Source organism: Amphiura filiformis, chromosome 8 (assembly GCF_039555335.1).
Source record: "Amphiura filiformis chromosome 8, Afil_fr2py, whole genome shotgun sequence".
In the NCBI taxonomy this organism is placed as follows: domain Eukaryota; kingdom Metazoa; phylum Echinodermata; class Ophiuroidea; order Amphilepidida; family Amphiuridae; genus Amphiura; species Amphiura filiformis.
In genome coordinates this window covers 19,217,400-19,241,926 of record NC_092635.1, presented here as the reverse complement: position 1 = coordinate 19,241,926, position 24,527 = coordinate 19,217,400, and the positions used below count along the sequence as shown (strand labels likewise).

At 40.1% G+C, this 24,527-nt stretch overlaps 1 protein-coding gene across 1 annotated transcript in view; it reads right to left on the bottom strand.

The window, feature by feature from the left end:
- LOC140158759 (tRNA modification GTPase GTPBP3, mitochondrial-like) overlaps positions 1-24,272 on the bottom strand; it is a 77,320-nt gene extending 53,048 nt beyond the window's left edge. Inside the window, exon 1 of the mRNA XM_072181967.1 lies at positions 24,149-24,272. The gene's annotated coding sequence lies outside the window, so the exon portion shown is untranslated. The remainder of the gene's footprint in view (positions 1-24,148) is intronic.
- Positions 24,273-24,527: the final 255 nt, after the last annotated feature.

The following is a 24,527-nucleotide window of genomic DNA, read 5'->3' as shown; positions in this document are numbered from 1 at the left end:
AGGAAAAAGAGGGAGAGAAGGGGAAAAGAGGGGGAGATAGGAAGAGGAGGGGAAAAGAGATGGGGAATCCATACGATATGCAATACCATCACAGTATTGTCAATAAGCCTGGCAAAATTGTCTATTTGGGCCCCCGCCCCCCTAGTGCGGGGAAAAAAGAGAAAGGAAAAAAGATGGGGAAGAGAAGGGAAAGAGAAAGAGGGAATCCATAGGCCTATGTAGGGCCATACGATTATTATCAATATACTCGACAATATACTTGTAATGACTTCTTGAAGACAAAGAAATATAAATCTTTTGAAATGCTAATTGCACAAAAGCACCTATAGGAACAGTATATTGACTAAAACAATAAAATGGTCAACCCAAAAAGAAAAGTCGAAAAAGGTGGTCAAGAAGGTTGTGTCCGACATGTTTCTTGTAGCATGCCCCAACCGAAAATTTTCAGTATCGACACATGCACAAAATTGGCCGATTAAGTCATTTACCATTAAGCTATTTCAAACTTGGGGCCGGATTTACGATTAGACCAGATGGGTACGGGTCCAGGCCCCTAAAATATCCTAGGTATGTTCCCCAAAACACCATGTTTTGGACCGAAATATGGTAACATTGCTACATTGGCCTTTACAGCTCTTTACGTAAAATTTACCTTAATTTTGGGCTAAAATTGTCTGAAATTTGCCCCCCCCCCCTGGAAAAAATCCCAGCTACGCCACTGTGCAGTTGTAAATACGTATATCACTAACATTCCGTCGTAATAGTTCTTCCATATCCATGATATCTGAGCATTCCAAATACTCATGATATTGATAATAGAGAACAATTATTAAATTCGATACTAAACGACTGGTAATAAAGACTAAGTACTTCTCAAATACTGAAATTCGGTAATTGTAAGTGTGCAGAAAAGTTGTAAGATGTTTAAAATGGTTCACTCCGCATGATCGCATCTCCGTTAACATGGTTAACAAATGCTATTTTGCTTTATTCGTGGGGTGGTGGGGGTGGGGGGAGGAGGAGCCTGGGCACATAAAAAAAATCGATGAGTTTGTTCCCTCGGAATGTTTAGGTGGTGGTCTTCGGGAGCTGGCGGCGTACCGGTAAAAGGGTATCTTTTGGACCTGCGAACAAGTAAAATGAGAACTTTTGGAGCTGCAAACAGTCAAAATCAAGGGTCTTTCTTGGCTTTCTGGTTGAAAATCGTTTGAAAAAAAAACCCAGAAATATAAGGAATGAGCAATTTTGGGGTCTTTTAGAGCTGAAATTATCAAAATCATGGGTCTTTTGGAGCTCTATTTTGGTCAAATATAGGGGGTCTTCCGGAGCTGCGAAATTTAAAAAAGGGGGGATGGTCTTTCAGGGGACATACCTGTCTGGTCATTTGTATTAAGTGCCCCCACCCCACATCATGCAGTTATTGTTGCCTACATGTATGCACACATCACAGGGGCTCTCACAATAGGCAATTGACCCCTACTGGTAGCGCTGTGTTGTAGATATAGGAGATGAAGTAGTTAGCGTCATATATCAAAAAGTATAAATGCTATGATTTTAGTAATTGCTAACGGGGGCCCATACATTTGTATGAGAAAGAATCCTACCATCTATCCAAACTCCCGTGTTATTCCAATGTACATTTTGCTTCACCGGGCAACCCTGGCTTGGTCGTATTTGGATTAAGACATTTTGGTGTCACGAAACCGTAATAGGTACAAATTTAGTACTCTCTGTCAATCAAGTATGGTTAATTCTCTACATGTCAATCCTTAAATCATTAGCATAGTCCTTATAATAACGGGGAGTTTTGACTTGAACAGAGGGAGGGAGACTTTAAACATACGATATTTGAAGCATTTTTCATTTTTGACCCGTTTCATATGGAAACCTTTTTAGTGAAAAGTGCCCTATCAAAATTGGCCTGAACGCACAGGTCACGCATAGTGAACACAGATCGATACTGTCAACGAAGCACTGAAACCTATGATACTATCAGTTGAATTTTTTATTTTGACATACGACTCATTTATCGCTATTTTAACCACTTTATATTGTGTTTTATTGCAAAAAGATACACACCTTTATTCTGTATTACTTATTTTACAATACTGTGGTTACAGAATAATAAAAAAATCAAAAATTAAATTACAATTTGGCCACAAATATGATAGAATCTACACAAACTTCGCGAAGAAGCTTGTCCACGTTATGCACAATAGCTCACTTAACCTCTTCAGCGGGTTGTTTGTTTACTTTCTGATCGATTGGCTTTGCGCATTCAGTGCGTCGAAATGTTTAGGTCTGTGCAAAAGACTAGGATATGACGGCCTGATGACTAGATTTCAGTCAGACTTCGAATTCACGATGTTTTCTTTCTTGAACACACGCGAGTCTTAATCTGACGCCACCAAAATGAATGTTGCATCAATGGAAAGCGGTCACTTTGAAGAAATTTTACTCAAGAGATCCAAGTGATTAGATGGCGCTGTTTATTTTTCTGGTGAATAGAAGCTGACTAGAAGCTCCCGGTTTTTCAAGAAACGCGAAATTTACACTGAAATTTTCGTGATTTTTGACTTAAAATAAAAAGTTTACCCCTAGCTACGCGAGTCTAAACAAGTTTCATGCATGTTTATTTTTGAAAAAATCAAAAGATCACAGTATTAGCTCCATGTAACTAGCAGATCCATGTTATATCACTACAAATTATGTTTCGGTGGCAAGAGATGAAAAAAAAGACCTGATTTTAGCCCGTGTTTCTATAGGAGTTCAAGCGTGGAATAGCTCGGAAAATCTTAGTTCCCCAAGGTTTCGATATGATGTAGGAGGACAAATTTGATGTGGACGAGACAACATGGGCGAATTTTGACTTGAACAGAGGGAGTGACGACTTTAAACATAAAATCTTTCAAGTATTTGTCATTGAAGATCATTTTTATTTTTGTTACGTTATCGTTGGGCACACAAAAAAATTGCCAAGATGAGGGGGGGGTCAATTTTGGCAAGCCGGGAGGAGAGGGACAAGGAATATTTAACACACATTTACGGGGGGCACTTCAATTTGAAATGGATATAGGTGTAGGGCTGGCGCTTTCGCACTAAGGGGCATTCGGTGAGAGCAACATGTAAAAAATATGGGGTCATTGGGTGAGAGCATGATTTTGGCATTCGGTGACAGCAAAATGTAAAAAATATGGGGTCATTGGGTGAGAACATGACCTTTTTTTAAATGGAATCTTTGGGTGAGAACCAAAACAGCGCCACAAAAACCTCGAAAATCGAATTTCTAGTTCTAAATGGCTTCAAATTTCTTTATTTTTTCAAAATAAGTAACAAAATCAGTGATAAATGAAAGTTGCTGTTCAAATTGAACTTGTAAGGGTCTTTGGGTGACCGATCAAATGGAAAAATAGGGGTCTTGGGTGACAGAGCGCGGAGCGAAGCATGTGTTAAAAAAAAATATGGGGTCTTTGGGTGACAGCGATGCTGAAAAAGGGGTCTTAACAGCCCTACATACGCATCACCTCCAAAGTTGGAGTGCCCCCCCCCCCGGGACACATTTTTTAATAGCACGCTCTAAAAATGCTTACAAAAACACTAAAAACGTTCAAATATTTCAGATCGGGGGGGGGGCAAGCAATTTGGGCAGACCGAGTCGGATGTGGGGAGCCGTTCTTGGCACACCATTTGGAAATTTAAACGGGGATGGGCTAATAATTATTGCACAGCCACTTGGCTATAGAGGAATCCAAATTCACGCATTCCTACACCTGACTAGCAGCCTTTAGTTGGGTAGCCGTCGGCTACAATGCACTCAAAATGTGAAATGATTCGGCCTTGGCGGAAATTTTAAACTGCATTCCATCACCCGTTTTACACCTTCCATGAAAGCACAGGTAGACAAAAGAAAGATTACAGTTTACAACACAATACAGTTCCCTTCGACAAAACACACAGCTGGTCTATTCGCTGTTGAAGTGACATAATAATCGGATTAACTACACGCGGTATCTATGCATTGACGTACTTGCAAACAAAAGAACTATGTATGAATAGATGCGACGGGATTACCTGCGGTTATATGTTATTAGCTATTATTCTATTAACCCTCCTCGTCCTTGCATCTTCTCTAGGTGTTAGGCGGCTTTTATTTGCACAATTGCACGCTCAAAACACCAGGTTGGTGCTATCGGCTACCCAAAGATGTCCGACCAAATCCTGATCATGACTTGGCTCGTTGGATTCGTCTATAGAGGAATCCAAATTCACGCATTCCTACACCTGACTAGCAGCCTTTAGTTGGGTAGCCGTCGGCTACAATGCACTCAAAATGTGAAATGATTCGGCCTTGGCGGAAATATTAAACTGCATTCCATCACCCGTTTTACACCTTCCGCGAAAACACAGGTAGACAAAAGAATAACACAATACAGTTCCCTTCGACAAAACACACAGCATGGTCTATTCGTTGTTGAAGTGACATAATAATCGGATTAACTACACGCGGTATCTATGCATTGATGTATACTTGCGAACAAAAGGACTTATGTATGAATAGATGCGACGGGATTAGGCCTACCTGCAGAATTATCTCCTAAAATATATATATTATTAGCTATTATCATAGATGAACTCCTGGATGGGGCAGCTTTAATTAGCATGAGGCCGCATTGATATGTAAATAGCGTATTCTTATTTAAACTTGTGCCCAGACGTATTGAGGGCGACAGTCATGTTATCCAGACGGAGAATGGCTGCATATGCCGGGCATGTCAATTTGCTGAGTGAAGTCTGATAATCACCTTTCTGTATAGGTAATAAGCTAGTATATTTCGTGTACCAGTTGGTTATAACAAAAAATTAGTATCATATTAAATATATTAAATGTATAAACTTTGAAAGTTACATGAATTTGAAGAGGCAGAGCTTCGAAATCTAGCTAAGTCAGGTGATGTGAAATTCTGCTGCGTGACCCCCTCTGCGTGGTAGAATTATATTCATAAAACATTGAATTTAACAGATATCATGGGCAGCCAACCACGATTTATCAGCATTTAAAATATGTTAATTAACAAAGATAAATAATAAAGAGTAAAAATGGCAATTAACTAGTAAACAAGCCTGAAATCTTAAAATGTTGCCACGTGTTTTCCCGAACATGTGACATGCAACATGTGACCACTATTCAGATTTACCGTAAATATTTGGAGTATGCTTGCACATCATGCACATACACTGTGCATTTCTTTACCTCCGTATAAAATCAATAATTCATGCTGGGAGCCAAGTAACATTGTCTGCACAGGGCAGATTGGTATTTTATTTTACTTGAGAGCATAATAGAAATACATCAGACGAATCATGGCGCCATGATGGAAGGTCAGGTCGGGTATCAAAGGTTATTATAACTTAAATACTACTTGTATTTCCCACCTTGCCTCTGTCACATATTTCCTTCATATTATTGACAGCAAGTCCTAATTTTGACTTTGCTATTGCAAAATGTCATTAATTTCATATCAAATTAGTAGACTTTCTTTGAAAAAACATATCACTGGTGCCTGATGGGAATACCCGTCCGCCATTTCATTAAACTGGATCGTTTTCGCGTGATTTGTGCCTAGATGTATTGGGGGAGCGCTATACTCTCATTGAACAGGCAAAGTTCGCAAAACTAACAACGTTGTTATTTGCCAAACTCAATTAACATGATCCAAGTGGTCGAACATGAATTATTCATAACGAGCTATAACGGATCGATAACTGGCCTCACTCTCTAGCTAGTAAACCAGCTGAATTTTTCATAGATTTTGCGTTGCTAATAGAACAACCGTGAATTTAGTGTCACCCCCTTGCTATTATTCTATTAGCCCTCCTCGTCCTTGCATCTTCTCTAGGTGTTAGGCGGCTTTTATTTGCACAATTGGACGCTCAATACACCAGGTTGGTGCTAGCGACTACCCAAAGATGTACGACCAAATCCTGACCATGACTTGGCTCCTTGGATTCGTCTATACTAAAGTTAAGAAATAATTGGGCTATAGAATAAAATAAGAAATCATGCTTGATAAAATAAGAATAAAGAAAAGGGAGCCAAACAACCACCTCACAACATACGGGGTGGTATTGAATTTCCAAAATGAAACAAAAATGTGCTGCCCCCCCCCCCCCTCCCCATTAACCACGGGGTGGGGGCACAATCCGGCACATGACTAGTATGACCACCCCTAAGCACACTTCTCATATCAAACAGCCCAGCAAACACAAAACGTTTTTCGACATCATTCGCATAAAAGGTTATAAAAGGTTGTCAGAAAAGCGTTTAAATGTCGGGTTATATAAAGGGTACATTAATGGTATAAAACGTTTTCATAACATTAAATAACATTTGTTGGTAATTTACTGCACAGCAAACACAAATGTTTTTACAGAAAACATTTAAATGTCGGGTTATATAAAGGATATAAAAACGTTTTAATAACATTCCAAAAAACATTTTTGAAAACTTGGTACAAATCATTCTAAACAGAATGTTATTTTGGGGTTGAAAAAATATTTTGCAAAAAATATTTGCCCAAAATATTTACAATAACGTTTTACAATGTTTTCACGACCTTTATATAACCCGACATTTAAATGTTATTAAAACGTTTTGTAAAAAACATTTTAAGAACATTTCTGTGTTTGCTGGGTGCAAATATTTTAACATAATGTTATTTAAATGTTGACAAAATATTTGGCCAAAAAAGGTTTGCAAAAATAGTTTACAATGACATTTCGAAAACATTTAAAAATATTGTTGTAGTGTGTTTTCATACAAAAGCGTTTTAAAACGATTTCATGACCTTTATATAACCCGACATTTTAATGTTATTAAAACGTTTTTACCTAAACCAAAACCCAAAATATAACTTATTTAAAATGTTTTAAAAACGTTTTTGTGTTTGCTGGGAGGGTGGCCATAATTACAAAAAAATGGGGTCATTCAGTACACAACCTGAATAAAAATGGGGTCATTCGGTATGAAACTTTGAAAAAAGGATGGTCATTGGTGTAACAAAAAGTAAAATGGGAGTCATTGAGTACAGGATTACCAAAAGAGTACAAAATTCAGTACACATATAAGTGTCAAACTGCGTAAAAACAACTTGGCCACCTTGGAAATGTGAAAAATCTCATTATTTCTGGAGGAGGAGAACACAAATACCACCTAAATTTGGGAATTAAAAGGGGGGTCATTGTGTAAATCAGGAAATAGAAAAAGGGGGTCATTGAGTACATGAATTTTTTAAAGGGGGTCATTGGGTAATAGGTAGGACCATAACACAAAAAGGGGGTCATTGGGTACAAGCCGGTTTGAAAAAGGGGGTCTATCCCGAGGCACATGATGCATATCTGTCATGGAAGTGCCCCCCCCCCGGGCGAAAATTACTATTAACGTATCCAACGTAGCTTTTTGGCTTTCTATTCATCATTCAGCGTCTTCATCATCATACATACAATTGTTCATGTCTCACATCATTCTTCAACATATCCGAAATGGCTTTCTGATGTACGACGTGGAGTGTAGTACGTATCATGAGTACATCGTTTTCTCATCATGCGTTGATCTTTTCCACGTCGTACGTACACTCTTCATCATCATGCGGAGAAGCTTCTCGCATCGCACCACACTAATTTCCACGTCGTGCGTCACTTTCACTCTTCGTTATACGTCACCACAATCCACATCGTACGTCGACGCACAACGTGACCATTCATCATTCTTCATGAAATCAAAGGTGTTTCATCATACAACGTTTTACGGAAAGCAATTTCGGATATGACGTCCGTGGATTCTTCATCATACAACATTTTATTTTCATCATTCAACGTGTTCATCATCATACATACAATTTTTCACTGTTCCACATCATCCTTCAACATATCCGATATGGCTTTCCGTAGTCTTTGAAAAGTGATTGTTTTACATGTATGAAAGAATACAATCGATTTTAACCCCCATTTACTTGTCATGTACTCGAACTTCACTCCTGTTATTGACCATCAATTAGCATAAAAAGGACACAATTACAAAGGTTTTATCTGGCGCAATTTTTGAATTTTAAATAGGCCTTCATGCATTTTGTAACTATGTGGCATATTTCTAAATAAGTTTGCAAGAGATGAATTTTATGGCAGAGGTATACTGTCTTAATTAAGAACAGAAAGCTTTTTGGTAGTGCAGCGTCAATTTCGGATTCGTTTCCCGAACGTAAGATCCCACCGAAACCTACCATAACTCTACATACATACAACTTTCACAACCTCCAACCTCGGAAGCAGGGTTCGCAGGTTTTTGCTGCAGGTGGAAAAACCGCGGTTTTAACCGCGGTTTTAACCACTTGGCAAAAACAGTTTTTGCCGGCAAAAATGGCAAAAACTAAAAAAGTGATTTATAGTTCAGTTTTTCATCTCAAAACAAATAATTAAGTTACAAAAATAAGTTCCCGAGTGTAACAAGGCCAGATTTTGTAATTATAAGCAATATATTAAGAAATTAAAGGCATGCGTTTTCATTGCTCAAGTGCAGTTAACCGAAATGTGGCATACATGTATCAAATTCAAAACTTTTTCATTTTAAGGACTTAATGAGACAAAAAATATGTTTAATGAATCGTTAAAAGTTGTGTGTTCCTGTTTATGAGCTTCCTGTGTCACTTTTTAATATTTGAGTGACTATATGTGAGTTTTTGCCATTTTTGCATTTTTGGTTTAAACCAGGCAAAAACTGGCAAAAACAGTTTTTGCCAGGTTTTTGCCACTTTGCCGGCAAAAACAGGTTTAAAAGCTCTCGCTTTTAAAGCGAGCAGAAAAGCGAAGCCGCCGCGCCGGCTACCGCGTGGCATGACGTCATCATGGATTTTCCGATGGGCGCCTTATTTATTTGTAACCCGTTTTGTGATTGGTTGCAAACACCATTCATCGCAATTGTTAGCCAATCAATGAAGGCGACGGCCTTTTACGGTATGAATTAATGTGACCCGCCAGTAAAGTACGTCTAACCTGATTGGTTTAAAAAAATAATTGGATATTTGCTAAGCCAGTCAGCGTGCTCGATGCTTAACAACCTGGTCGTAGAGGTTTTTTTTTTAATAGGCGAATTCACATGGTGATCCAGCGATCAAGTATAAATTCAGCATGACTTCTGCTTTAACAGGTGCAATAACAATACGTGGACACAATCAGTGACATTTACACAATACAATAATGAATTATTTATGACATGCATGGGCTGGATTTTACGATCGAGGTAAGGTTTTCGGCCTGTCCCTGCGTGAATATCCTTATATAGTTTTCAGCATCAAAGATACTTGCGATGACCAGTTTTTTGCGGACACTTTGCGGACAGGTAACTTTTATAGGTCATAGGGTAGAAAGCGATAGTTGTACAATTGTATGTAAAATATACATTTTGTTATAGGCCTAAAATGTTTACAAAAATATATTGGTCCGTACGTTGTGCATGTATTCAGTTGTTCGACGTATAGAAAAAGACCTAGGAGTGATATTTGATTCAGCAGGCATGTTGGGACCATAAGCAACAAGACAAATAGGATAGTGGGTCTAAATGATATCAAGTGCACTTTTGATTACATGCACGAAGAGATGTTCAGGCCACTCTACAAAACTCTAGTTAGGCCTATCCTGCACAAGAACAAATAAACACAATTGGGATTGATTGCTCGCTACAAGAGGAAACATATAAATAGGTGAAGCGGGATTGAATAAATTACTATTTCTTAAATTAAAATCACTATCTTGCATGATTATACAAAATTCGGGTTTGTGAAATTAGCGATAATCATGAATTGTGATTTATAGATATTTCTAACCCTCTTTTTATGACATTTTTCAGTACATATCCACGAAAAAAGCATATTCCCAAAATTTCAGTTGATTCCGATATTGCGTTTGCGAGTTTAATGCATGATTATGTGTTACACTAGCTGCTCCATAGACAATACGTTGTAATTTCGTTCTGAATTCTGGTCACTGGTGTACCAGAACGAAATTCAAATTTCACGATATCGTGGCTAAACGAATTAATCTGCAAGAAATATTTTGTACATAAACATTTTGTAGCCAGAGGTTTCCAGTGATATAAAAATCTCAACTTTTTTTGAGAAAAGTGGGGGGATGAGGCTGTGGATCACAAAATGCCCTTTTAATACAGTATGCGTTTTATTTTATTAGTAGTGAAAGTTGAAATTAGTGAGTTTGTGGTTTTAGTATGTTTATAAATGTGAAGTTAATTTTTTATTACTTCCGTGGTCCAAGCTGTGCGCCAAGCGTAGACGAGCGTACACACAGAAGAAATAAACAATCACGCCGATTGGCTGATCGACGCACTTGACAACCAGCCGGTTGACCCATTGGTCGTCGGCGCGGCGCGTAGTAGGCGACCTTTTCACTTCTACGCGATCGCAATTCACCAGCGCATACCCGGACCACAGAAGTAATACTGTCAGATAAATTTACTTTACAAGAGTGTTTTCAGGAAGCTTAAAATCTGAGCTGAGCTTACACACATGCTAGTCCGAATAATCAGACCCAGAACAAAATATTAATTTCTGACATGATCGTGTACTGGGTCTGAACTGTTTCCATATGAAATCTTGATGGCAAATTGGACAATAGAAGCACATGGTTCTACGTGACAGCTTTTTAATCCCTATTCAGGTTACGTGAATCACGCTATTGTGGACCATCCTTCTGATACTTGAGTGTTTGGACAAGCGGAACGGTTTTTTGTCTACCTCTCTGTTTACGTGCGCCCTCATCGTCTAGTGAGCATCGGCTTGAACATCGCTGCCGAAAATTGAGCTAATTTGTCACCTTTTAGCTCTATTAGCTCCTATTTAGAGACGAGAGTCTTGCTTAACTGTTCTAATAACACCCTAGAACCGGCTTGTGCAGAAAAACTGTTATTTTCTGACTTTATCTTCACGTATTTTTGGATACAATTTTTCGTCACCTCAGAGAAAAATTGCTACAGCGGTGTACATGCTGCGAGTGGACACATCCGGGGATTTTATTTCCAAGATGGCGTCTCCTGACATCGTAATGGAAGAATAATTTCAACATTGCCGTGGCGTACAACGGGGTAGCTGTCGTGAGTTAGTACCATAGGTTTGTGATAGGTGACCCTTTTCCAGTGACAGTGTATTATTTTGTCTTGCAAGATGAATTTGTGTAGCATATTATTCTCCATCGTATCGTTATTAGGACTCATACATGGGAAGATATCCAACAACAATGTTGAATCTGAAAACGTGCATGACAAATTTCTGGGTGCATTTGCCAGCGCTAAACCTAACCAAACATTACTCATGTCATCATCATTTGAGTACAAGTACCTCCCTGCAACAATTAACATCACTGCAGGACTCAAACTTAACAATTTTCTACACACATCATTACTTTCCAAATGTTCTAGTAATACCAAATTGTGTAGTTCTAGTATTTCAACATGTTCTTTGTTGTATTATACCTTGATTTTGATGCAAGCGGGTGATCTTCACCCAAACCCTGGGCCCTATACACCCAAATTTCCATGTGGAATATGTGGGAAAGCTGCCAAGTGGAACCAGCGGGCCACGTGCTGTGATGGTTGTGATTCATGGTACCACGTTGAGTGTATGGGCATGTCAACACCAATTTATGAAGCTCTTCAGAGCAGTCAGATTTCTTGGATTTGCTGCCAGTGCGGCATACCAAATTTTGCCAGCAGTCTTTTTCCAATTCAACCTTTGAGCTCAGTAACAGTTTCTCTAGTCTTGCTAGTGATTACAGCGGCCACTCAGTCCACGTTGGCAGCTTCCTCACCATGTAAATTAGGTGACTCACAAACTGGGTCAAATTCAAGTAGACCTAAAAATAGTAAGGCAGGTGTAAACAAATCTAAGCCCAAAGCTCCAAGAGTCACAAGACAGACTCTTAAATCACTTGTAATAAACTTCTGCAGTATTCGTAGCAAAGTTGCAGACCTTGCAGTCTGTATTGAGAATTATGAACCAGACATAATTATTGGAACTGAAACTCACCTTGACAGTAATATCAATAGCAGTGAGCTCTTACCACCAAATTACACCATAGTGCGTAAAGACAGGGTAGGTGCCAAGCGTGGTGGGGTCTTGATTGCCCTGAAAAGTGACCTGATAGGTACTCACAGAGTGGACTTAGACACAAATTGTGAGGTGGTTTGGGTAACTATTAAGATCCAGGGAGCTCGGGACACCACCATAGGTGCCTTTTACCGATACCAGATATTTGGGAATTCAATTGAGTATATGAATGAGCTTCATGCCTCACTGACCAAGCTTAGAGCTACAAGCAAAGGTCAAATATTTTTGGCGGGAGATTTCAATCTCCCAGACATTGAATGGGAAAATAACTCATTCAAACCAGGAGGCCAATATCCATCCCTTTCCAAGAAATTATTGGAAATACAGGCTGAGTTTGGTATGGAGCAAGTTGTGAGTGAGCCAACACGTGGGAACAACACACTTGATTTATTCTTTACCACCAACCCTACCTTGGTTGAAAAATCTACTGTGGTCCCAGGTATAAGTGACCATGACAGCATCCCCTTGATCATTGTTAATTGCAAACCTAAAATCAATAAGCAGAAAGCTCGCAAAATTTTCTTGTACCACAAAGCTGATTTAGAGGCTCTCAAATGTGACCTAAAAAATTGGTCAGATTTATTTGTGAGTAAAATGTTTCCAACAGCACAGTCAATGAGCTGTACAATGATTTTCAGTGTGCTATAGAAGAAGCAATGGACACACACATACCATCCAAAATGGCCTCAAAGAGAAACCAAACCCCCTGGATAAATAAGAAAATCAAACGCCTTCATAAGCGTAAACAGAGAGCGTTTAATGCATACAAAAAATCACCAAACCCAAGCAATCATGAGAATTTCAACGAAAAAAGAAAAACTGTATTTAAAGAAACCAGGAACTCATACAGGAGACACATTGCTGACGTTTGTTCTGATTCACCTAAGAGCTTTTGGTCTTTCATAAAAAGCCTCAAGATTGATGCTATGGGAATTCCAACACTCAAGAAAGATGGTAAGCTTGAGTCGGACAATGTTTGTAAAGCTGAAATTCTAAATGAGCAATTTAGATCGGTCTTCACAAAGGAAGATAATAATCCACCCAAAGAGCCAATTACTCAAATTCCAACCATGCCAGATATCACCATTTCGCCTGAAGGTGTAGCCAAATTGCTTAGGGAGCTTGATCCCAAAAAGGCCAGTGGCCCAGACGGGATCTCAGCGCGTATCCTCCAATTGGCTGCGGAGGAGTTAGCTCCTGCCCTTTGTGTTATTTTTCAAAGATCTTATGACACTGGGGTTCTTCCAAATTCATGGTTGCAGGCAAATATTGCCCCTATCTTTAAAAAAGGAGATAGGACGTGGGCGTCAAATTATCGCCCTGTTTCATTAACGCCAATATGCTGCAAAACCTTAGAGCATATAATACATTCTAACATTATGAGACATTTTGACCAGTTTTCAGTTTTAACTGAAAAACAACATGGATTTAGGACTAAACACTCAACAGAATCTCAGCTAATTCTTACGACTCATGATCTAGCTCATTCATTGAATAATAAATCCCAAGTGGATATGGTAATCATGGACTTTTCAAAGGCCTTTGATGTAGTCCCCATAATAGGCTTTTAAACAAATTAAACAGATATGGTATTCACAACAAAACACATACATGGATCAGCAGCTTTCTCAAGCATCGTGTCCAGAGGGTCGTAGTCGGTGGTGAACACTCGACATGGACCAACGTTGCTTCGGCGTCCCTCAGGGCACGGTGCTTGGTCCGCTGCTGTTCCTTGTATACATAAATGACCTTCCAGACAACATAAACTCCACAGTCCGTCTATTTGCAGACGATTGTGTACTATACAGACAAATACAGAACCAGTTTGATGCAGATGCTTTACAACAAGATCTAAACACACTCATAAATGGGAAAAAGACTGGCAAACGCATTTCAACCCAGCTAAGTGTTTTATTATGAGACTCACACACAAAAGATCTGTGTTCCATTTTGATTACACCCTGGGAAATTCCATCTTGCAAGCAACAAACAGTCACCCATACCTTGGCGTTACGATCACTGATAAGCTCACCTGGAACAAACATATTGATAATATAACGGCATCTGCTAACCGCACCTTAGGATTCATCCGCAGAAATTTATATTCTTGCCCTCAACATGTTAAAGAGTCGGCCTACAAGACACTGGTTCGACCTTTGGTTGAATACTCATCTCCCACATGGGATCCATATACACAAGTTTTAAATAATAAGATAGAAATGGTACAAAGGAGAGCGGCCCGCTTTGTAAGCGGAGATTACAAGTCCAGATCACAAGGATGTATGACAGAATTGCTCCAGAAGCTGGATTGTACGGAAAGCCATATCGGATATGTTGAAGGATGATGTGGAACAGTGAAAAATTGTATGTATGATGATGAAAACGTTGAATGATGAAAATAAAATGTTGTATAATGAAGAATCCACGGACGTCATATCCGAAATTGCTTTCCGTAAAACGTTGTATGATGAAACACCTTTGATTTCATGAAGAATGATGAATGGTCACGTTGTAGCGTCGACGCACGATGTGGATTGTGGCGACGATAACGAAGAGTGAGTGTACGCACGACGTGGAAATTGGTGTGGTGCGATGCGAGATGCTTCGCCGCATGATGATGAAGAGTGTACATACGACGTGAAAAAAATCAACGTATGATGAGAAAACGATGATGTATGACGATACTACACTCCACGTCGTACATCAGAAAGCCATTTCGGATAATGTTGAAGAATGATGTGAGACATGAAAAATTGTATGTATGATGATGAAGGCGCTGAATGATGAAGAGAAAGCCAAAAAGCATTAATCTTGGATACGTTAATAGTAATTTTCGTTATGAAAATGTTTTAATTGATTATGGCCACCCTCCCAGCAAACACAAAAACGTTTTTAAAACATTTTAAATAAGTTATATTTTGGGTTTTGGTTTAGGTAAAAACGTTTTAATAACATTAAAATGTCGGGTTATATAAAGGTCATGAAATCGTTTTAAAACGCTTTTGTATGAAAACACACTACAACAATATTTTTAAAATGTTTTGAAATGTCATTGTAAATTATTTTTGCAAACATTTTTGGCCAAATATTTTGTCAACACTTAAATAACATTATGTTAAAATATTTGCACCCAGCAAACACAGAAATGTTCTTAAAATGTTTTTCACAAAACGTTTTAATAACATTTAAATGTCGGGTTATATAAAGGTCGTGAAAACATTTTAAAAACGTTATTGTAAACATTTTTTGCAAAATATTTTTCAACCCCAAAATAACATTCTGTTTAGAATGATTTGTACCAAGTTTTCAAAAATGTTTTTGGAATGTTATTAAAACGCGTTTTTATACCCTTTATATAACCCGACATTTAAATGTTTTCTGTAAAACATTTGTGTTTGCTGTGCAGTAAATTACCAACAAATGTTATTTAATGTTATGAAAACGTTTTATACCATTAATGTACCCTTTATATAACCCGACATTTAAACGTTTTCTGACAACCTTTTATAACCTTTTGCGAATGAAGTCGAAAACGTTTTGTGTTTGCTGGGCTGTTTGACATGAGAAGTGTGCTTAGGGGTGGTCATACTAGTCATGTGCGGATTGTGCCCCCACCCGTGGTTAATGGGGGGGGGTGCACATTGTTTTTTCATTTTGGGAATTCAACACCACCCCGTATGTTCTGAGGTGGTTGTTTGGCTCCCTTTTCTTTTTTCTTATTTTATCAAGCATGATTTCTTATTTTATTCTATAGCCTAATTATTTCTTAACTTTAGTATATAGCCAAGGGGCTGTGCAATAATTATTAGCCCCTCCCCGTTTTTTTTTTTTTTACGGTTTCGTGACACCAATCTTCCAAATACGACCAAGCCAGGGCTGCCCGGTGAAGTAAAATTCCGGGGGGGGGGGGTCACTCCCATTGTGGCCCGTACACCATCCGCGATAATCAACTTTTGAAAATCACCCTAAACAAGGATTTAACCCTTTGCTAAAACGACACCCTAAACAGGGATTTCATTCCTAACATCAAATTTCATACCCTAAATTTCATTTCAGCGTATTTAGCAATTGCAATTTTGCTACCCTTTTTCCAATTTTTCATGTTTTTGACACCCTAAACGCGACACGCGGCAGATCGTGCCTACCCACGAAAAAACCCCAGACAAAAATATGTCTATGCGAAAAACGACCCTTTTTACGCGTTTTCATTATCGCGGATGTGAGTGTCCCTGTCACCTGTGTTGTGTGCATACATGTAGGCAACAATAACTGCATGATGTGGGGTGGGGGCACCTAATACAAATGACCACAGGTATATGTCCTCGGAAAGACCATCCCCCCTTTTTTTAATTTCGCAGCTCCTAAAGACCCCTATATTTGACCAAAATAGAGCTCCAAAGACCCATGATTTTGATAATTTCAGCTCTAAAAGACCCCAAAATTGCTCATTCCTTATATTTCTGGGGTTTTTTTTTCAAACGATTTTCAACCATGCAGAAAGCCGAGAAAGACCCTTGATTTTGACTGTTTGCAGCTCCAAAAGTTCTCATTTTACTTGTGCCCAGCTCCAAAAGACACCCTTTTACCGGTACGCCGCCAGCTCCCGAAGACCACCACCTAAAAATTCCGAGGGAACAAACCATCAATTTTTTTATGTGCCCAGGCTCCTTTCCCCCCACCACCCCACGAATAAAGCAAATTAGCATTAATTTTGTTAACCATGTTAACGGCAAGCAGGAAGATGCGATTATGCGAAGTGAACCATTTTAAACATCTTACAACTTTTCTACACACTTACAATTACTGAGAATTTCAGTATTTGAGTAGTACTTAGTCTTTATTACCAGTCGTTTAGTATCGAATTTAATAATTGTTCTCTATTATCAATATCATGAGTATTTGGAATGCTCAGATGTCATAGATATGGAAGAACTATTACGACGGAATGTTAGTGATATACGTATTTACAACTGCAGGGATAAAGTTGTGCAAGTATGAAAGAAAACGATAAACACTATTAGTATACACGATATCAAATCTGAAATGCATGTACAATAATTAAAAAATAAAATATAAATAGGCCTATTGCCTTGTATGGGCCCAACGAAGACGTATCTCCCTCTTTGCATGCTTTTGGTTCTTTGATTCACCATGCATGCATTCTATAGATTCAGTGGTGGATCCAGGGGGTGCAAACTGGCCCAACAACTATCAAAGGACATGAAAGAAAAATAACACTATGGGGCATCGGGGTATCCCCAGTGTCCGATTTACAAATTTTTTCCTACCTGCACTGGTGCATGTAGCCCAAAATTTCTACATGCACAGCAAAAAGTGTGCATGCACCAAAATTAAAGCAAACATAAAATCACATTGAATCACGATCATTGTCAGTTTTAAAGCTTATAATAATATTCCCGGCTCCACTGTCATTGTCATTTTTATGCCGACCACTCGCCGATTTCTTAGCCAAAACACTGGATGCTGTGGCTTCATCTGTTCTAGAACTAGTCGCCGACAAGGTGCACGATTTCCAGAATGATGCAAGTGTTTTTGAGCTATTTCCTTTTTGCTGGACATTATTATGATTATTTTCCGTGACGTAAACAAATATTTCCCACGGTTTAAATTCGGTTCTTTTTTTTCAATGAAATGAAAATGACAGCTTCTACATGTGCGAGGGTATCGGGAATTGGTGGATGACGTCACATTACGCTAGCCCTTCTAAGGGAAGTCATAGTCTCGGACCAGACTGTATGTGGCTATCTCGAATGTTCGTTAGGATCGACAAGTATCAGACCGACGCAAACTGGCTGTGTAGGAGACTAGGGAAGTCAATGAAAAAAGTGACAGTTCTCACGTGATAGGGGTATCGGGAATTGTCAATTGCGCGATTTGCGCCAGCCCTTCTAATGAATTCAGGATATTGCGCTAAAAATAGATTGGGTTTTTCCAAATCGGACTGACTGCTTGTTTACTTTTGTATATTGCCTTGTCATATCGCTAGCGCTAAAATCGTACATGCACGCGTGCAGGCAGGTAGTGAAAAGCTGCATGCACAGAGGGAATGTTACATGCACTGGTGCAGGTATGCAGGTGGTAAATCGAACACTGGGTATCCCTGTGTTATCCCCCACTCCCACCGCGGTCGTGGGCTTTGCCGCCAGTTGCCCCTCATTGGGCTCCCCAGTTGCCTGCACCCTATCAAGGGCGGCACGAAGGAGACATCGGGGTATTTGCAGTGGCGCCGGCGCCAGGAATTTGTCCGGGAGGGGGCATTGGGGTAAAGTGAATTTCGGGGAGGGGGCAAAATCAACAAATTTGCAAAAATGCCGTAAAAAGTGGAAATTTTCCTAATTTGGGTTTTTTACTGGGGGCAACAGGGGACAAGAATTCTGACGAGGGTATTTTCCCCCATGCCCCCGTGGCGCTGCCACTGGGTATTTGTCCCTCATTTATGGACTTGCCGCCTGTGTCCTCATTTAAATAGGGGCAACACGAATGGGCCTTTTGTAGTCTTGACATGCTTGAGGAGAAGTTTCCAATTTTGAGGGAAAGAATCGAATATGCACAATATTCGACATGTTTGTTACCTCAAATATTGGTTTTCCCTTGGGTTGGCCGCCATAAGTTTATCCCCCATCACTGACAATTGTTCGGGCGTTTAACATAATTTCAAGCATTTTGCATGAAATATAAATAATTATGTCTAAAGTTAATAGCACGGGAGGGCAGTGGCGTGGCGTAGTCAAGGAGCGGGGAGGGCGGGGGAAGGGGCAGCTCCCCCTGTGAGAAGTCTTGCCCTCCCCAACAGTGGGATGCTGACCGCCCTGATCATGCTGATATGTAAGATTTTAGCCCATTTTGACTATTTTCGTCAAATTTCCCGGTCAAAGTTCCCCCTTAAAAGTTGGTTTTCCCCCCCTTGTTCCCTCTTTGCCCACCCGCTGAAAAAGTGCTGGCTACGCCACTGCGGAGGATACCGATACCTCGACTGCAAATTTTAGAAAATCCCATAAGAAAATGGCCAAAAACGACTTGTGCCCCCCAAATCAGACCCGTGTCACTCAATTATGGTCGGTCCCCCCCCCCAATCGGATGACCCACGCTACGCCACCCATAGCTACCCTTTTCCCACCGTCACCGCATGTCTGTGAGTACACAGCTGCCTTAAATACCTTCAAAATTGCCCATTCCTCACATTTCTGGTCTTTTCCAGAAACCAAGAAAGACCCTTGATTTTTACCACTTTTTCGTTACGCCGTCAGCTCCCAAAGACCCAACACCTCACAATGGATGATGTGGACGTGGGAGGGGGACTTTTTGAATTTATCTGTTGATGGACATTTCAAGCAGACAGGGACATGACCCAAGATCGGGCCCAAGTCACTAGACTTTCACGATTCGTTTTCTTGCACCATGTGAGATAGTGATCATAGTCTGAACCCGGGGGGCTGCTGGGGGGTTCATCAAAATTTTGGTGGGTATGTTCCCCGGTATTTTGAGGTGGTGGGTCTTTGGGAGCGGTAAAGGGGGTCTTTGGAGCTGCGAACAGTCTAAATCAAGGTCTTTCTTAGCTTTTTTTGTTGAAAATCGCCTGAAAAAAAAAAACCAGACATACTGATTTAATGAGCAATTTTGGGGTCTTTTAGAGCTGAAATTATAACATCAAGGGCCTTTCAGAGCTCTATTTTAGTCAATATAGGGGGTCTTTCAGAGCTACGAAATCCAAAAGGGGTTCTTTCCGGGGAACATACCAGCGTGGTCATTTAGTGTTAAGTGCCCCGAGTCTGAACTGAGTATAGTCTGGTAACTTAGAAAAAACAGGGGAAGTGATTTGAGGGGGAAGTAATTTAAGTTAGTGTAATTGAAGGGGGAAGGAATGAGAGCTAGAAAGGGGGAAGAAATTGGAATATAATGAAGAAGAAAAGAGAAGGAGGGAAACTTAAGGACGAGAAGGGGAAGTATTTTAGGGGGAAGTAATTTAAAGGAACCGTGGCAGTGAAATCGCAGCACATTCAAAGCAGGATTCAAAGTGGCGGGCCAGGTTGTTCAGTTCCCCGAATGGAGTGTGGTTAGGGTGCTGGCACTGCCGGGGGCACTCAACTTAAATTTTGGTAGGGGTGTGAGAGCGCCGAACTTTGGGAACTAAGAACTGATTTTCGGGCAAAATAGGGGCTTGAAGAACTAAAATTAGGGCCAAATTATAGGCTGTTGAGCTAAAAATTTCTAAATTCTTTCCAAATTTGAGCTTAAAGAGCTACAATTGTCAGAGTTTGAGGCTCAAAGAACTGGAGCAGATCCAAATGTGGGGCTTAAGGAACTGCCGGAGAGCCTGAAAAGGGACCCTTGAGCGCCGCACATACCCGCACCACCTTAACATGTGAGTGCCCCGAGCACTGCTAGCGGCTTGCCATGAAGCCCCTCACGGGTGGGGTCCAGGGGCCCGCTTTAGGGCCCCTGGTGTAGTCCAGGGGAAGCTCTGGGGTTTTAGCGTTTTTAAAGGGCAAGGAATCCTATTTTGAGGGGCAAATTTTGACGTTTTGGCACCGTCAAAAGTGACGGACTCTTTCATAAATACTTTCTCAGAGATTTTTCCTTCCACGGGACCTTCCAATTCCCCGAATGACTGATTTCCCCTGAATGACCAACAAAAGTGGGCGGGGCATGTGCCCCCTGCCCCCCCCCCCCCCTTTGCGCACGCCACTGCGGGAAGGAATGAGAGAAAGGGGGAAGAAATTGTAGAATGTAAAGATTTTACAAATGGGAATTCCCATGTAATATTGCGAGAACAAGGAATGGGAAATCCCAGTGTCATCTTGGGGGGTGGATAATATCTGGAATAGCTCATTGGGTTCCCAAAAATCTGGCATGTGCAAAGGGTTGGGGGGCAAAGATTTTTTGGCAGGCCGAGAAGCTCCGAGAATAGAAGGATAATCCCAGTGTCATCTTTTTTTGGGGGGGGGGTGTGGATAATATCTGGAATAGCTCATTGGGCTCCCATAAATGTGGCATGTGCAAAGGGCAAAGATTTTTGGCAGGCCTAGAAGCTCCGAGAAGGGCCGAATGCATTTTTGGCACGCTAATTTGTACAGCCCGTAAACTTGTTGGAAAATTACAGACTGTAACAGTTTGTGAAAACTTCTTTATTTTTAATATAAAGCTAAAATATCAGGCAATTGTAGATAACAGATGTTTTCCTCTCATCATCACTTGAAGATATCGAGCTATACCTGTGATGATGCTAATGCATGTTCTCTTGAGCACCAGAAACAATTACACAAGGTCGTACAGGTCAAGTTTATCCTTTTTTGTAGGGCCATTGTGGGATTACATCATTTTGAATGTCTATGGTTCAAACATGTTTAATAGTGTTACATAATAAAGGCCACCATAAATTATGTTTTCAGCATAAACATGATATGGGACCACCATAGATTCGGGGGCATGTGAGTTTGGGTCAGGCGAAGGTGGCAGATTTTTTTTTCAATTTTATTTTATACCTAGGCCTATACAGAGTTGGGTGGGATATTTTTTTTACTCATCAGTGAGGCGCAGTTCTTTTTCGTCTCACTAGTGGGTGAAGTTTTTTTCTCCAAAACTCCCATGCCCCCCCCCTTCATGGTGTGCTCCTAAAAAAAGTATCCCTCGTGCGTACCACTGGAACATATTGGATGTATCATGTATGCGTATTAGGCCTATCTACTCCCTTCTAGAATCTGTTAAGGGGGTACTACACCCCTGGCAAATTTTGTGCCTATTTTTGCATTTTTCTTAAAAATTATAGCAGATTGGTGACAAGTAAGAGGTACATATTATAGGGGCAAGGACTACAACTACTGCACTGAAAATTCAGCAACTCAAGGCAGAAATGACAGAAACAACCGAAAATTGAGCCTCCCCTTATGATCACAAAACCTTCCTAAAGTGTTTCTATTCTAGGCTAGAAAGCATCTCAACTGGAAGTTGTTTCAACATCTTACTAGTTCATAAAATACTCTGAGTATACGTATATATAGGCTATTAAACATTTGACATTCAGTAGACTAACCCCTCTCGACTAATGATTGGGATTACTCCGTTTTGTGAGTGCAAACAATAAACTGAAATAGGTATCTGCCCATTTTTATGAGTGTAAATGACACAAATTTCAGCTTAAAGAAAATTTTAATTGTAACAGGTTTATAGGGAAATAGCACGCCGTACTTTGTAATATGTGAAACATGCTTTCTGAAATTACTATTTAACGATACTTGAGTGTATGCGATACGATGATGGTGAAGTGTACGATGCATGATGCACATTGCATGTTTTTTCAAATGTATGTATGATGAAGATGAACGATGTGGACTTTTCGCCACGCATAACGAACTTGAAGTACTTGATCATGTTGTATGAGGAAGCTGTGCAGGTGGATGTCCGATGAGAAAAATGGGTGATGCACGATGTGGATTTTCGCCACGCATGACGAACATGTGGCGTGTGTATGATGATGTGAAAGCGTTCGACACAACGTCGTGCATAACACTGTTCATCGTACACCTTCATCATCAGACATACAATAATGATGAGCCAATGAAAATTTGACGAAGAGTGTGAAATCATCGTGCAACATTTTTTTTTTTTTTTTGCGTAGTTTTCCAAATTTCATCATCATACAACACATTTTTCATCGTACAACACAAATGTTGTATGATGACGTAACTCTCCATAGACTTGTGTGCAAAATTTCATCATCATACAACAATATCCGATATGGCTTTCCGTAGGATTGGGAGTCACTTCAGATTAGAAGGAAGTGTAAGCGACTGACCACATTGCAGAAAGCCATCACCGGTCACCTATCCCTACCTGTCGGAAACCTCCTTCAGCACGCCCCACGTACGTCACGTCATACCAATACTCAAGCATTTGCAACAATAACGGCTACAAAAGACTGTTATAAGAACTCATATTTTCCAAGAACAATTCGAGATTGGAACTCGATACCAGAAAGCATAGCCAACATTAAAGAACCTCAAGCATTTAAAACAGCAATCACAAGCCACCTATATAAGAAGCAAGACTAAGTAACCAACAACAGGCGCACACTATTCCTGGCCGCTTGATCAGAGGGCTGACAGTAAATTTCGCTGATCCCTCCTGTTCTTTTCTATGTCGATTTAACACACGATTCCCGCTGTTGTTTTGGTTCCACTTTAGCACCCCCCGGAACACGCATGGAGGTCGCCATTTGAGGTTTTAGCACCCACTTTAGAACCCGGCTACCACGACAACGCGTTCATCTTCGCGTACAGTACGCGTTCCCAACTGTCAATCATTAGGGGTCAATCACCTCGAGCTTGACAACAATATCTGAATAGACTATCGCCAAGTCTTACGTGTATGCGCGAAATTTAGGTTAATTTTCGTGATTGAAACAGTATTTTTCTTGTATAAATCTTGGCCCGAATAGCGGGATTGTTGGTTGATTTAATGCATTTGATAAATTAAGTTCATGGATGCGCTGACAAATATAATTAAAAGTGTTCAAAAACCTGTTCAACATTTGAAAAAAAATGCACTGTAGCAGACTTGAAAAAGTCTAACCGTGGATGCAGCAAGCCGCGATTTTTCATGACTTGAACGCAGAGCACGGACGCGATATAGCCGGTAGAAATCGCGGTAGTGTTCCAGGCCTACGCGATGGCAGGGTAATGGCGGCTTCCATACTTTAATTACTTTTATAACGAGCTGTCTACGGGCTGGCTTGATTCCCGCAGGGAACGTTGGACAGTATTCCTTCAAAGTCAAAGTAAACAAACCAGGAGGTCGAAATCGTCCTCCTCGCCGAATACGAAAGTCAGCGTAATAGTACGGCACTGCACACATGCATAACCATCATTATTGACCACGAAATTTCCACTTCCCATGACAGTATCACTATCAGTAAATCAGACATGTATACTAAAAATGTTTATTACATGCTATCATATACCCACCTTCCGTTGAGAATACGTAGTTTCACAAGATTTTTATGTATCATCTGTTCAGCTATAAACCCCGTTTATGATTTTATCCAGGCCTGATTTTATCCAATGAACTCGGACCAATCAGCTGACCTTTTGGGCGCACACCACTAAATAAACGTTTTTGTAAAAAAAATGTTATAAACTATTTTCTCAGCCTCTCATGGGTTTTGAACCTTTTCGGAGATATAAATGATAGGCCTATGCTACTATACTATACCTAAAGTATTATTTGGATTGGGTTTTTTGTAATGAATTTTTAGTTACAAACACTTTGTTCTCATATTGATTGCAGATAGTAGTTTTAGTTTTAGACTAGAAGCTAAACTAGAAACACTTGCTTGGGAATAGG